The sequence below is a fragment of the Carlito syrichta genome, unplaced genomic scaffold, assembly GCF_000164805.1.
Source record: "Carlito syrichta isolate Samal-C Ts95f unplaced genomic scaffold, Tarsius_syrichta-2.0.1 Scaffold312093, whole genome shotgun sequence".
Lineage (NCBI taxonomy): Eukaryota > Metazoa > Chordata > Mammalia > Primates > Tarsiidae > Carlito > Carlito syrichta.
Window position 1 is genome coordinate 49,340 of NW_007256189.1, and position 13,612 is coordinate 62,951.

The window sequence follows — 13,612 nt, forward strand, 5'->3', positions numbered from 1 at the left end:
TGCCTGCGGGGCTGCTGGAGGCTGGGCCGGGCCCTGCGGGTGAGGGGCCCCAGCTGCTACCCGGTGGGAGCCTAAGCCTAACTTAACCCGAGGGCACACTGGCCTTCCCCACTCTAGCTCTGTCTCGGGAGGAAGGCTCCTGGGGGAAGGTTCCAAAGTCCAGGGCCTGGCTGGGAAGCAGCCTGCCACCCCCGTCTCCTACATTACAACCAGAGAAGAGCATAGATGCAGGAGGCAGGGGTCGCTGGAGACACCTGGGCTTAGGGGCAGGCCATGCTGACATGCATCTCAGGGTCTCACCTTCACCACCTCGCTGTTTCTCAAAAGCATCTATCCCATTTCATAATGAGGAAACAGGTCCGGAAAAAGGAAGTGATGTGCCCTTGGGTCACATACCCAGTACGTGTCAGTGCCAGGACTCTCATTCCAGACACTGTGGCCATCCCACCTTCCCAACCGGCTCCCAGCCAAGACTGCTCATCAAGCTTACACCATATAGGTGGACCTCCCACATTCCAGACACTGGGTGCCCAGGCCCCTGTAAGGCAGGAGGGGCAAGGCAAGGGCCACTCTACCTCCTATTTTTATGGCCTCGGAAATTGGGTACCTGTAATCATTTGGGGAAGGTCTATTAGAAAATTAGTCCTCTCCAGTGGCCAGGCAGACCTAGGCTCCTCTCCAGAAGAATCTTAGAGTCACTTTCCCCTCTAGGACTCCACCTCCTCTCTCCCACCCAGCAGCAGGACAAGCTGAGTCTAGCAGGGATGAGTCAGGACTTTCCCATCTCACACCTCCCCCTTCGCCCCTCCATAGTTGGCCTGAGCTCCCAAAGACCCTTCCTCCTGTATGCGGTCACAGTCCCAGAGGATACCTGGAAGGCCCGGCCATGGGACGCAGGAGGGTTCACCCCTGGCTGGTGCAGTGTTTAAATAATGAGTGAAGGGGGCTTCCTAGTCCCAGGCCAGGGGTCCCTGAGATGGGAAAAAGCAAAGGGATGGGGCTCTGGGAACACGTCTCTGTCTCTGTGGCTTCCTCTTAAGGGACTGGGTGGGGAGAGGTAACGTGCTCACAAACAGGGAGCAGGTGCAAGTCACCTGAATGGAAGGACAGACCCACACCCAGGAGAATGTGCCCAGAGCAGGAGGCTGAGACAAAGAGCCTGAGATCATTTGGCCCCCTTATGAAACATGAGGGTGCTGCCTAAGGGTCAAAGTGGGCCTGACCCTGGCTGGGAGAAGGAGACAAGGAAGGCTCCATTGCCCAGAGCCTCCAGGGGTGACATACCAGCTCTGTTCAACTCAAAACTGCCACAGGTGGGGCAGACATCCCATGGCAACCTGCCTGTTTCCAGCCGCCCCCATGCTGGGAGCCTCTGCTTGGTTCACCGGCGGCCCACCAGTCTTAAGGCCTGGTTCAAAACTTCCCCAAAGAGGTAGTGAGAACATGCAGACACCTCTAGAGAGGAAAATGTGCTGCCTGGACCCCCTGTGATGGGGAAAGCATAGGACCTTCCTGGGGGCAGTGGGTGCAATCCTTGGTCTCTGTCAGGAAGATACAGCCCCCCAGACAACAAGGTCCCAGGTCCCCTTCCTCCTGGGTGTCAGGACTCCCTGGTCCTTAGAAGCTCTCCTCCACCACTCAGGTCACTTCCTCTTCCTGAGGTGGTGACTCAGCCGGTTGGTGAGGTCAAGGATTCATAGCCCAGCAGGAAATCTGCTCAAGGACCCAGGTGCTGTTCTAGGACCCTCTATGGCTCAAGGGCCTTCCTCTGGCCCTGGTTCCTAACAGCTCTCCCCACTTCTCCCCACCCTATGCCAGAGGAGACCATGCAAATCAACCATTTTTGCTTGGGAGGTTTTGCCTGGAAGTTTCCAGCTCCACTCCACCTGCAGCCTTTGGGTAATGTCAGCCAACCCCGATTCCGCAGGGTCACAGCAGCTTCTGCTCCCAGACCTTTCTGGTCTGAGATCTTGAACAGGGTCCTTGGTGGGGGGAATGGGGGCATTCTGCCCATTCCGGCCCACTCTCCCTTCTGGAGCCTGCAGGGACAGTGGCATTGCCTGGACAGACCTGAGGTCACCTCACTTCTCTTGGCTCCTACAGCCACTGACAGTGTGGTCAGGCCTCGGAAAGCAATCATGCCCTGGCAGTGGGGTGCCCCCAAAGACTGCTGCCCAATCCCTGGCTGCTCCCTCCCACGGGGGGAGGGGTGGGGAAGGGGTGGGGGGCACAAGGAAACAAGACAGGGCAGGAAGCCCAGGCAGGCGGCGGGCACTCTGGGCCAGGCACAAACAGCCAACACAGGAAACCACAGCCCACCCCCGCCCACCCCACCCGCCCAAGGCTCTGGGAGAGAGGAGTGCCGAAAGCCTGGTACCCTAACAGAGGCAAGGGCCAGGGGTTAGCCTAGGGCAAGGGAGAAGCAGTCAGCTCTCCAGGCCTCTGCCTGCCCCGACCCTACCTGGGGAGGGGGAGAGGAAGCCATGCTGGCAGGGATGATGCTGCCTCTTTAAATCCACCGAAATCCTGAGCTAGGCCCAACCCAGCTCTTGTTTCACAGGAAGGAAAGGAGCTCAGGAGCCAGTAGGGCAGGCGGTGGTAGCTGGAATTAGCCCCACCAGCCCAAATATATCTGGCCTCCGCCTGCCACCCCACTGGCACTTCCTGCCCCCTGGCATCTACATCAGGGTGGGGGTGGGAGAGGGTCTAGGTGCTACACCTACCCTGGGGGAGACCTCAGTCTCAGGAGGTGGCCTGTTGCTGGGTGCACGTGGGTAGAAGGTGACTTCCCAAGTCTGAGTTTCCAGAACAGGGAGAGATGGGCAGGGCAGCTCCCTGTGGGCCCTCACCTGGCCTCAGTCCTCCAAGGGGTTAATCTGGCCCCTATTTAGGGGGGCAGGGGTGGCCCGAGGAACCTCCTCCAAACTGCCTGGCTGCTAGGAACAATGGGGCCATTGTGGGAGGAGTGGAGTGCAGCAGACTGCTGGCACAGCCAAGCGCACCACGGGCGGGACCTCACCCAACGCCTGCCTGCCCGGTCTGCTCTCTCCCCAGGTACTGCCAGAGGCAGAGACGTCCTCCCAGCCCCCTCACCTCGCCTGCCGGGCCAGGCCGGACTCTCGGCACCAGGAGTGCCAAGAGGGCCCTTGAGTTCTGCCCACGTTGACACCCAGACTGCCATGACCCTCCAGGAAGCAGGGGCATGTGGGCCAGGACAGGGAGGGGTTGGGGGTGATGAGACAGGATGTATGCCTGTGATCCTCCTGCAGGGGAGACAGGAAGGCCAAACGGGGTTTCTGGTGTCAGTCCTGGCACCCTCAGGCAAACAGGGCTTACGGGATTGTGAGGGCAGTGCAGGCAGGGTCCCCTGCCCCCAGGTCTCCTTTCCCACATCCATTCTATAAAGCTGCTCCCTGAGGAGGTCCTGCACCCAGCAGCCTCGCCCTCTGAGCCCTGGCAGACAGTGTGGTGCAGTGGAGTGAGAACTGAGTCTGCAATCAGGCAGACAGTGCCATTCTCACCCTGCCCCTTGTGAGCTACCTTGTTCAACTTCCCTTCATCCCTTTGAGCCTCAGTTTCCTCATCTGCAAAATGAAGATAATCTTATTATCCACAGCGAGATGACAGGAGTGAAACTATCTAACAGAATGCCTAAGACATACCAGTCATCAACAAACCACCTCTGGCCCTGATGTCCTCATCTTGACCCCTGCCATGGCACCCAAATGTGTGTATATTGGGTAAAGATGGGCATTGTCTAGATACTTGTCCCTTGAGTATCTAAGTGAGCAGGGCCCATAGGCCTCATATTAGTGGCACAAAGCACAAAGCCTTGGCTTTTCAGCCGGATATGGTGGCACACACCTGTAATCCCAGCACTTTAGGAGACCAAGGTGGGAGGACTGCCTGAGTCCAGGGGTTCGAGGCCGGCCTGGGCAACTTGATGGGACCTCATCTCTACAATAAATCAATAAAAATTAGCTAGGCATGGTGGTGCATGCCTGTAGTTCCAGCTACTTGAAAGGCTGAGGCAGAAGGATCGCCTGAGCCTAGCAGGTCAAGGCTGCGGTGGCTGTGAGCATGCCACTGCACTCCAGTCTGGAGTGAGACTCTGACTCAAAAAAAAAAGAAACAAAAAAAAAAGACTTGGCTTCCCCTCTGCCCTCCTCACAGAGGCCAGCTCCCTCTGTTAGCATTGTCCCAGACATCCCTGGGCTCACCAACACCCTCAAACCCAGAGCATGAAACCAGAAAGCAGCTACCACTCTCAGAGCCTCAAATCCACGTCTCAAAACCCCAGTAGGCAAGTAAAGGGAGATTTCCCTTTGACAAGGGCCAGCCTCCCCTTTTCCAGGTGTCCTCCCTCCTGCCTGACTCCTTGGCATCAGCCTGCAGTACTTGGGCTGGGAGGAAGCTTAGGCCTACTCTTTTGCCACAGATCTCTTTAAAGAGAGGAGGTCTGGGAGAGAAGGAACAACTGACATGGAGCTCTGGAAAGTACAAGGCTGAGAGAAAAGACCTGTTCTCTTCTCAGCTAGAGAAGACTGTATCTCTCAGGGTGGCCCCACAAGCCCCCAAAGGGTTAACAAGGCCCTAAAAATAACCTGCTTCCAGCAGGACCCGCTGATCGGAACCCTCCAGCCATCTGTTCCCATTTTCTCCCGTTCACATTGGAACATCTGAAACCAGCCCCAGAGCCCCAGCCCAATCCCAAAAATAGCCCCAGCCTGCCCAAGGAACAGGCCCCAGGGGCTGGGCACAGGAGGCATAGCCAGCCCAGCAGTGAGGCACAGCCCAGGCTGACTCTGAGCCCTCATCCCTCAGGCCCATGGGAGGGAGGTGTCCCCTCTGGACTCAGAGGAAGTAGTGAGCAGAGCTTCTCCTGCCCACCCCTCTTGGTACATGGCCAGAGAGGGCACCAGCTAGCCAGGCCCAAATCCCAGAATGCAGGAACCCTGGTATCCTAAGCACTCCTGCCAGTATCTCCAGAAGATTTTAGCCACCTGTCTGCATAGCTTCCCCTACTCATTGTGGGCTCCCCAGCCCTGCCACCCACTCCTGGAGATCCTCATCCAGAAGTTTCCAAGCTTCAGCCCCTCCACCATTCTGCTCTCATTCCAAGGCTTTTAGAAGCCTGGCCACCTAACATCATTCAGCATTCTCCCCTGCCCCAGGGCACACAGGGCTAAGGCAGGACTTTTTCCAGCACTGCCCACACTCACCCATGCAGCTCAGGGAAGGATTCCAGAGGTGTCCTCTGGACACCATGGCTGCTGATAGGACCCACTCCTTTTGTAGGTTTGAGGATGCCCCCTCCCTGCCCATCTGTGTCCAGCAGGTGCCAAGCATGCCCATCTGGGCTCCTCTGCATATCACAGGCCTAGGCACTGCCCCTCAGGGAAACACCCAGGCAGGGTACAGGGAATCCAGGGGACCTCCCTCGGCCCCGCCCACCCCCAATCCATTACATCCTCACCCATCATGCTCCCTAACAGCTGCCATGCAGGTCACAGCTCCACACTGCCACTTTTCTCCCCAAGGAAGGTCCCTGACCCCTAGGCCAGGAAGGAGAGGAGGCGGCCATTTAAGCCATTTAAGGACAGAATGTCTTGTTTGCCTGGTGAGAGAGCAGAACAGCAGGGGATGGGGAGGTGGGAGGAGAGTTGGAGCTGAACTGAGCAAACAGCCTCGGGGAGGGAGGACTGGCCCTGAGAAGTGCTGGGAGGTAGGGAGGGAGGCATGTCCTAAGATCCCCAGGTCTTCTCCCGGCCCTTGGCTGTCTGGCAAACTTGCAATCAGGAGGCCAGTCAGCACCGACAGTGGGGAAACCGAGGCAGCAAGAAGACAGGACTGGAAGGGTATCTGAGTCTAGAAATCTGAAGTGCTGGAAAGGCTATCTCTTCCCCACCCCTGACACTTCCTCCCTCTCTATCAATTCTTCCATTGCTAAAACCCCTGGGAGGGTCAAAAGTTCCTGTGAAGAGTGCTGACTAATAATAGCGAAGAGGCTCTGCAACATTTACTGAGCATTTACTCTGTAACCCTAAAGGCGTCACATGCATTGTCTGATTAATCCTCAGAACAACTCTATCAGAAAGTATTCTAATTATCTTCACTTTACCAGTAAGAAAAGGGAGGCACAGAGAAGTTAAGCAACTTGTCTAAGGCAGACAGCCCATAATTAGAGGAACCAGCATCTGAACCCAGACACTCCAGCATCTGGATTCTAAACCATTTCACAATACTACAGAGTCACGGTGGTATCAGTCCTCTGAGCTATGACAAAAGGAATGGGGGCGCATACCTCACCTACTCATTCTGCACACCCTCCCTGGTGTGTACAGGTCCTGCATAGGGGCCAGTTCCCGCCCAGGAAGAGATCAAAGAGACAGCACGGCTCCCCACCCCCTCAACACAGGTGTCCCGGCTGGCCTGGCCTGGCCTGTGCAGAGCAAAGTTCTGGGGCCTCCCTCAGCCCCACCCACCCCCAATCCGTTACATCCTCACCCATCTTGGTCCCTAACTGTCAGAAGGGGGCCCACAGCAAGTTACCAGGACAACAGCTCAGGGCCCCTGCTGAGAGCTGTTGCCAGCTAGTGAGAGGTCTGCTGCCCCCTCCCAGGCCCCAGGTGGGGGTCAAAGGTCAAGTGGGACTCACCAGTGATGGTGGAGTCTAAGCCCTGCCCCCCACCCACCTGCTCAGCCACACCTGTCCACTGCTCCCCACTTTTTTCACAGCTTGAGTTGAAAGTAGGACCACTTCCTCCCTGTCCCTGAGCAGCAGTGGCTTCCAGGGGGAGGGGGAAGAATTCTTGAATGGATTAGAAGCCCCTCCCTCCTGAGGACAGTCTAGGAGAAGCTTCTCCTCCCTCCCTGTCCCCAGCTTTCTCCAGCTTTCCCTAGTCTGATCAGGAGTCCATAGGAGTGTTTGTTATGAATTCAGGGAGTTGTTGCTAAGTAAGGAAGGAGGGGGCTGGCAGGAGGGAGACAGGCTGTGTGTGTGTGTGTGTGTGTGTGTGTGTGTCTGTGTGTGTTGCACTTAGGGGACAAGGGCAGAAACCACACTCCAGTGGCTGGTAGCCACCCTGGCTTGACTCAGCCAGCAGAGGCCAAAGCCAGCAAGGAGGAGCGACTACTTGGGATAACCAGGAAATCGTACCTTGCCCTCTAGGGTGACTAGGCTGACTCTCCCCACCTCCCTCCCCGGGGAAGCTCCAGTTTAGAAAAGGCTGGAACCACCCTTCCCACCCCATCCTAGCCCTACCCCCAGCCCCAGTGGGTGGGTTCTAGGGTTCTAGGTCATAAGGCTGTTTGCCCACTAGGAGCCAGAGGAGACTTCCCTCCTCTGGAGAGAGGAGAATGAAAGGAGAAGTGGGGGCAAAATGCCAAGAAGAGGGAGCCCAAAAGACAAAAAGCCAAGCAGAGGCTAAGCCAGGAAGATGCGGCTGCTGCGGACAGAGAGACAGAGATCGGGGAGGCTGAAAAGGACAAACGCAAGCACACGGACCTCTCACCTCAGGAATAATGTGTGTCGGGCTCAGGCTCAAGGGTGTGGTCTGGGATGGGGCTCCCTGTGGAGAGAGGGTCACAGCTAGAACCCCCCCCAGCAATCTATGCCCCTGTTCCTCCCATCACCCCAGCCCCACCCCCAACACACACCACATAAACATGTACACACGTACACACAGCCAGCAGCTCCAGGAAGTCTCTGAGCTACTCAGACACCACCCCCCAGGACTTCTGTGGATTGGCTGGGAGCCAGGTCTGACCCAGCTGCCCCATCACACCGATCCCCTCCCTCTCCTGGAAGCAGGAAAGGAGAAGGCACTGGAAGACCTTAGAGCTCCCTTAGAGCTCAGCCCCATGGGCGTGGGAGGGGCAGGCGACTCCCACGACCTGGCCTGAGGACCTGGGGGAGGGGATGGATGGGGAAGCCTGAGGACCCCAGCTTCCAGTGCCAGCACCCCAAGGTTATTTTATTTCGGGCAAAAGAAAGGCTGTGGGTTCTATGTCCCTGTGTGGTCTCCTTGGCTGTAGCCCGGGTCCCCTGAAGACGAAAAGTCCTGAGGACCTGGTGTGGTTGAAGGGCCTGGGGTGAGAGAATCCGGTTTAGCAGTTCAGTAGGAGGGGGCTGGGCGAAGCTCCCACAGCAGGCGGGAGGGAGGCTGGTGGCTGGGCTCAGTTTGTACTGGGGGGTCAAAGGGGAGTTCTTTTCCGAAGAATTCTGGGAGAGACGCCAACTAGAGCAAGCTGCTAACCACCCCTCCCTCTCTCTCGCTGCACTGGGGTGGGGGGGGTCCCTGCCAACCAGACTTAACCCTCTCCAGCCTGTGTTGCTCCCAGGCCTAGGATGGGGTTGCTGGGGAAGGGATCTCTGGCTGGGCTCAACTTTCATTTCGAAGGCTCACGCAGTGCAGGGCGTCTGCCCGCACAAGGCTGGTTCCACATGGCCCCGTCTGGCACAGCCCTGCCCTACCGCCACCTGGGTGATTTTTCTGGGTTCATCTCCTGAAGGTGTCTGCGGTGACGTGTGTGTGCGTGTCTCAGAGACAGAGATTGAGAAACAAACTGAAAATTCCTTGCCAAGGCCCTCCCCTGCTGGGTCACTGAGCACTGTACCAACCTGTGTCTCTGCCCCTCCTTCCTCCCACTATGCTCTGGGACCAGAGGCCACTGGGAGGTGGGGATGTAAAAGGGACAGTTTATCCTTATGTCCACCTCTTGCTGCTGTCTCCGCGGGCCCCTGATGGATACAAGCAGCCCCTGCCCCAGACTTCTCCTTCCTCCCTGATTTGCCACAAGTGCATCTAGAGGAAGACATTCTACTATAACCTGAGATATCAGGATGAGAAACTGAGTCATAGCAAGGTATCAGAGGTTCTAGTGTCTGTATCCCATGCCGACATAACTCCACTATCACTATCCCTGATTTGGCAAAAAAAAAAAAACTCTAGCTGGAGAAGTCAACTTTTCTCAACCTTAAATTTGCCACCAAGCTCCCAGGTTCCAGATGATTGATTGGCTGTTCCTGACTCCCAGTGAAGCATCCTGGGAGTGGAGGGCTAACTCCCTTTCCCTAACCCTTTTCCTCTCGAGCACTGGGTCTCCCCGTTACAGTCACCACTGTATCATCAAAAAGATGAGGGCAGACTAGTGGTGTGGAGACCCTTCAAAGGGCTAGGTGTCAGTGAGGGGCAGAGGGAGAGAATCCAGCCCTCAGAGACAGTTTATCCCAGTTTCCCCACTCAACCATTCTCTCTCCAAGGACCATGGAACTGCCAGAAGCCTTGGCCCCACTCCAGGAAACTTCCCTATCAAAGGGCAGAGGACTCCATGTCCCAGGGAGCTGCAGGGAGACCTGTGACTATACACCCCAGACACGCTCCCAGGGAGAAGAGAGAAAGGAAGAGAAAAAAAGTGCACACACATGTACACACGTCAAACAGACACGCCCCCGGCACACACACTCTTCAGATACCCCCAGACACGTGCAACTGAGAGACAGACACAACTCCCAAAGACTCACATCCAAAAACGTCTCCTAGAAATAACCCTAAATTCTCCAAGAGTGGCCCCTGAACTCATAGAGACTCCCATATGGAGAGCTCAGGAAACACACATGACACCGGCCAGTCACAGAACCGCTGACAGAGAGACACCCACACTGGGATACCCACACATGCGCACACACACAAAGTAGTACGCGGCCATGTGCTAGCACACAAATTCAAACACACAACCTTGCAACACACGGCATGAAGTCAGATTAGAGGACACAGTTCCAAAGCACTCCTCGGGAGGAGGGGCGTCTGAGGGGGGTGGAGAAGTACTCAGGGATTTCAAAACAATCCTGGTTTCGAAATGCTGGAAATGCTGGATTCAGGGCCATTCCCAGTTGAGGCTGGTTGGGGGAAGGGGGGAGGGGTGGGGGGAGGGGAAGACGGGCCAGCCTGGGGCTACCAGCCTGTTGCGGGAGGAGAGGGATTGGAGAGGGTGTCCCAGCCCCTGTGGAAGAAGGCCTAGAAAGAGACACCAACGTTAGGAGGGGCAGCAGGCCCAGGGCCAAGCAGGGAGGGCCTAGGCTGCTGCAGAGAAGGCAAAGGAGTGGCCTCCGCTTGTGCCACTGACAGAAATGAGAAGAGGAGGCCTCCCGCCCCTTCAACACCAAGAGTAAAGGGTGCCTGCCTGTGTCCCTTCCCCGACTCATGGGCAGGGGTGTCCACTTTCTCCCCTCCAGAGCGGCCCACTGCTCTCCTTCCTCACCTGCTGTCAGAGCCCCACCGTAGGCTGAAACCTAAGGGGTCAGAGGGAGAGGCGGACAACAAGAGCCGGAGTGAGGAGTCTTCCACGGGACTCAGGGATCCCCATACTCAGGGCAGGGTGGGAGGATCACCCTGGAGACCCAGGGCTTCCTTTCCCTCCACAGGGAGGGGGACCCTAGGGGAGACTGAGGCAGTGCGACATATACCAACACCCAGGAAGTCACCCCCCCAAGATATGCAGAATGTCCCTCCCGCCCCTCCCCCAACCTCCAGGGAAAGTCTGCAGAGCTCTGGGAGGAGGAGAGGGAGGGGAGGTCAGGCCAGGCTGGGGGTGGGGCTCTGGAGGCCTGGCCCTGGCACCAGGCAGAGGAAATTCCAGGCTGTAACTCCAGGCTGCCTTCAGGGCCGCCCGTCCAAGTGACATGCACCAGTTCAGGAGCTGCAGTGCTGTGGCCTTCCTCACCCAGCCCCTCTGCTCCTGGCCCTGGCCACCCACTGGCTCCAGCCCCAGCTCTGGGAGTTAGAGGACGGGACTCAGAGGAACCCTGCGCTCCCAGGACGAGCTCCTCAGCCCTGGCAGAAGCCCCCACCAGTCCCATTCCAGTCCCTCTAGCCAGTCTGAGCTTCCTTTCTCAGATCTCTGGGGGCAGCCCCCATAGTGTGGCTAGGGGTGGGCAGCTGTCAGGGCTGGCAGGCAGGGGCACAGATGCCAGCCTAGAGCAGCCAGGCGCTCAACAGGTTGAGCCAGTCCCTGGAACAGCCGCCCCACCCCAGGGAGAGCGGGCCTGGCAGAGGCTCCCTGCCCGCGGCACCCAGCCTGTACCCGCTTGGCTCCCACGGCTGCCCACTTTCCCACGGTGCCATCCCTCTCTGCCCCCTCCCCCCAGGTCAGCACCCGGGCAGTGCCCGGAGCTCTGGTACAAGGAAGGAAGGGATGCCATTTCCCTGTCACCCCTAGGTGCCCAGGCTCTTGAGGTGTGTCACTATCAGCAACCAAGGAGCCCCAGAAAGAGGAAACATGGCATCAGGGAACAAGAACTCCACCTCCTTGCAGGCCTCTTCTGATCCTGGGAAGACTGGACACTCAGACACCCTGGCTCCCTGGAGCTGCCCCAGGGTGCTGGGACAGAACTTAAGTATGCAGCGCCAGAGGCAGCATGCGGGCGCCCCCAGCTCCTCCTCTTAGACTCCCTGGAGGAGGGGCTGCAGAGCTGGGTGACAGTTGGCTCCCTCCCTCCGCTCCTGCCAGAGCTGCTGCTGCCTGGAACCCTGGTCCTTTCCTCCCACCCCACTCCTGGGCTCCATGGAGCTCCATCCCAGCCACTCCCCCCCATAGGCCAGCAGCCCCCCTCTGCACAGCATCGCCTTTAATCTAAAGCAGGTGCCAGGCATTCCAGCCCTTGCTGGATTCACACTGCCACCCCCTAGGCCTCTGCCCATAGGGCTACAGCCAGCCCTGCCTGGTCATGGAAGCTGAGTCCCCAGCCTAGGGCTTCAGCTTAACCCAGGTGTCAAAAGGCAAGAACTAGCCAAGCAGAGTCATGGGTGCCCAAAACAGACAGCACTAGCTCCAAATTTCTGCGCACCACCAATCCTTCTCCAGGACCCTGGAATATCTCCCCGGTCCCATGATGCCCCATCCTAACAGAGACTCATTCTGAGGCTCCATGTGGGCTTCCAGAACCAATCTCCAGTCATAGCACTCCTGCTACCCCAGGCATAAGAGTCTCTCTGGATCCAAGATGAGAGGCATTCTACCCCTCACCAGCACTCCTCCCACCATGAGGCCCCCCTCCCCAATCAGGAGCAACGTGGGTAAGCAGAGACCTCCTAGAGGGAGGTGGCTGGAAGGCTGGCCTTCCAGGCCTGGCTCTCCAAGGCCAAGGCAGATCACCTGGGGGAAACAGCACCTTCCTTCCTGGCACCAGACTCCCAGTCTCCCTCCCTCCCCCTCGCCCATTCTCACTCTGTCCCAAGGCCTCCTCTATCAGTAGCTGACACCAGAAAGACAGGGCCTGAGCTTGCTCTGCCCCTGGGGCCATAAAATCCTGGTCCTGACCCAGAGAAGGCAGCCCAGCCAGCGCTGAAGAGCTGCAGAGGGGAGAGGTAGCCCCTGCCCGGAAGTGGCTGCTCCCTGGAGGGGTTGAGGAGAGGGGAAGGAGACTGGACGCCCACTCACCCAAGAAGTCTCATTCAGAGAGCTGCTCAGAGGCGTCAGTAGGGTTAGAGCAGATACAGTGCAGAGACAGCTTTCCTAGGTAAAACCATAAACCAAGGCTGGGAGGGAGGGCGAAAGATCAAGAGGGCCTTGGAGCTCCTTTCTGAGGTCTCAAACACATGCCCAGCTCACCTCTCTCAGAGCAAGACTTTTCCTCCCTGCAGTGAGGTTCTCCCAGACACAGACACAGGCACACACCCCAAGCAGCAGACAGACAGAAAGAGGAGGGAGGGGGTGTCAGAAAAACCCGGAAGGAAGGAAGCTGGACAGACAGACAGAAGCTGATCCTGGCTTCACTGCTCCAGAGAGACACCTTCCAGACTCCCAGACTTTGAGGGACATTCTCCTTCTCAGCCTCCATGAGGAAGAAGGAGAGAGTAGACTTGAGTCTCTTCTGAAACCAAATTCCAGCAGCCCTGGAACAGGACCCTGGCCAAGCAAGAAGCCTCAGCCTCACTTCTCTTCCCCACATTCTTCCCCCAAGGGCTCCTTTGGATCAAGCCAAGGGCCACCTCCCCTAAGCAGTGCAGGGACACCTCCAAGGAACTGTGTGACTGCCCCACCCCCCAGCCAAGCCCACACCACTCAGAAGCCTTGGCAGGGGAGACTTCGGTCACAGCCCCTGCTGCCCTTAGGCAGTGCCTGAGGGCAGAGGGTGACCCCCAGCTCTTCCCAATCCCGATCCACTCCTTCTAGAGGCTCCCATTAGCCAGCTGAGGAGTGCTAGGGTGCTGAGACCCACGGGGCTGGTGAGCCTGGGAGGGGGACTACATCTCCCAGAAGCCCCCAGGGCAGGGTTCGCTGCTCCAGCTGGCCCAAGGCCGGCCTTGTTCTCTGCGCTAGGGTGGCAGGGTCCCCTGGCTGTCCCTAAGCCCTCCCCCCCAGTGCTCTGGCGCTGCCAACCTGATTGGAGGCCTAAGAGTAGCCTCCGCTGACCCTGGGGGCGTCCCCCACCCCTTAACCAGCCTGAGGTTGCGTGCCAGAGAGCAAGAGACAATCAGACTGTGTTTCCCCCTCCCCAGTTCAACTGGATCTTCCTCCTCGCGCCTCCGCTGGCCTGGCATGACTTTCGCCCTCGCCCCCAGCCCACCCCTCACCTCGCGCGGGCCGGGGGTCCTCACGCCAGGCCGGA

General features: G+C 58.0%; 1 protein-coding gene across 1 annotated transcript in view; it reads right to left on the reverse strand.

Annotated features, from left to right (window-relative positions):
- Positions 1-13,612, reverse strand: part of BCL9L (B-cell CLL/lymphoma 9 like) — a 26,188-nt gene extending 12,576 nt beyond the window's left edge. The window contains exons 1-2 of the mRNA XM_021718337.1: positions 13,578-13,612; positions 7,515-7,571 (exon numbers count right to left, since the gene is read on the reverse strand). The gene's annotated coding sequence lies outside the window, so the exon portion shown is untranslated. The remainder of the gene's footprint in view (positions 1-7,514; positions 7,572-13,577) is intronic.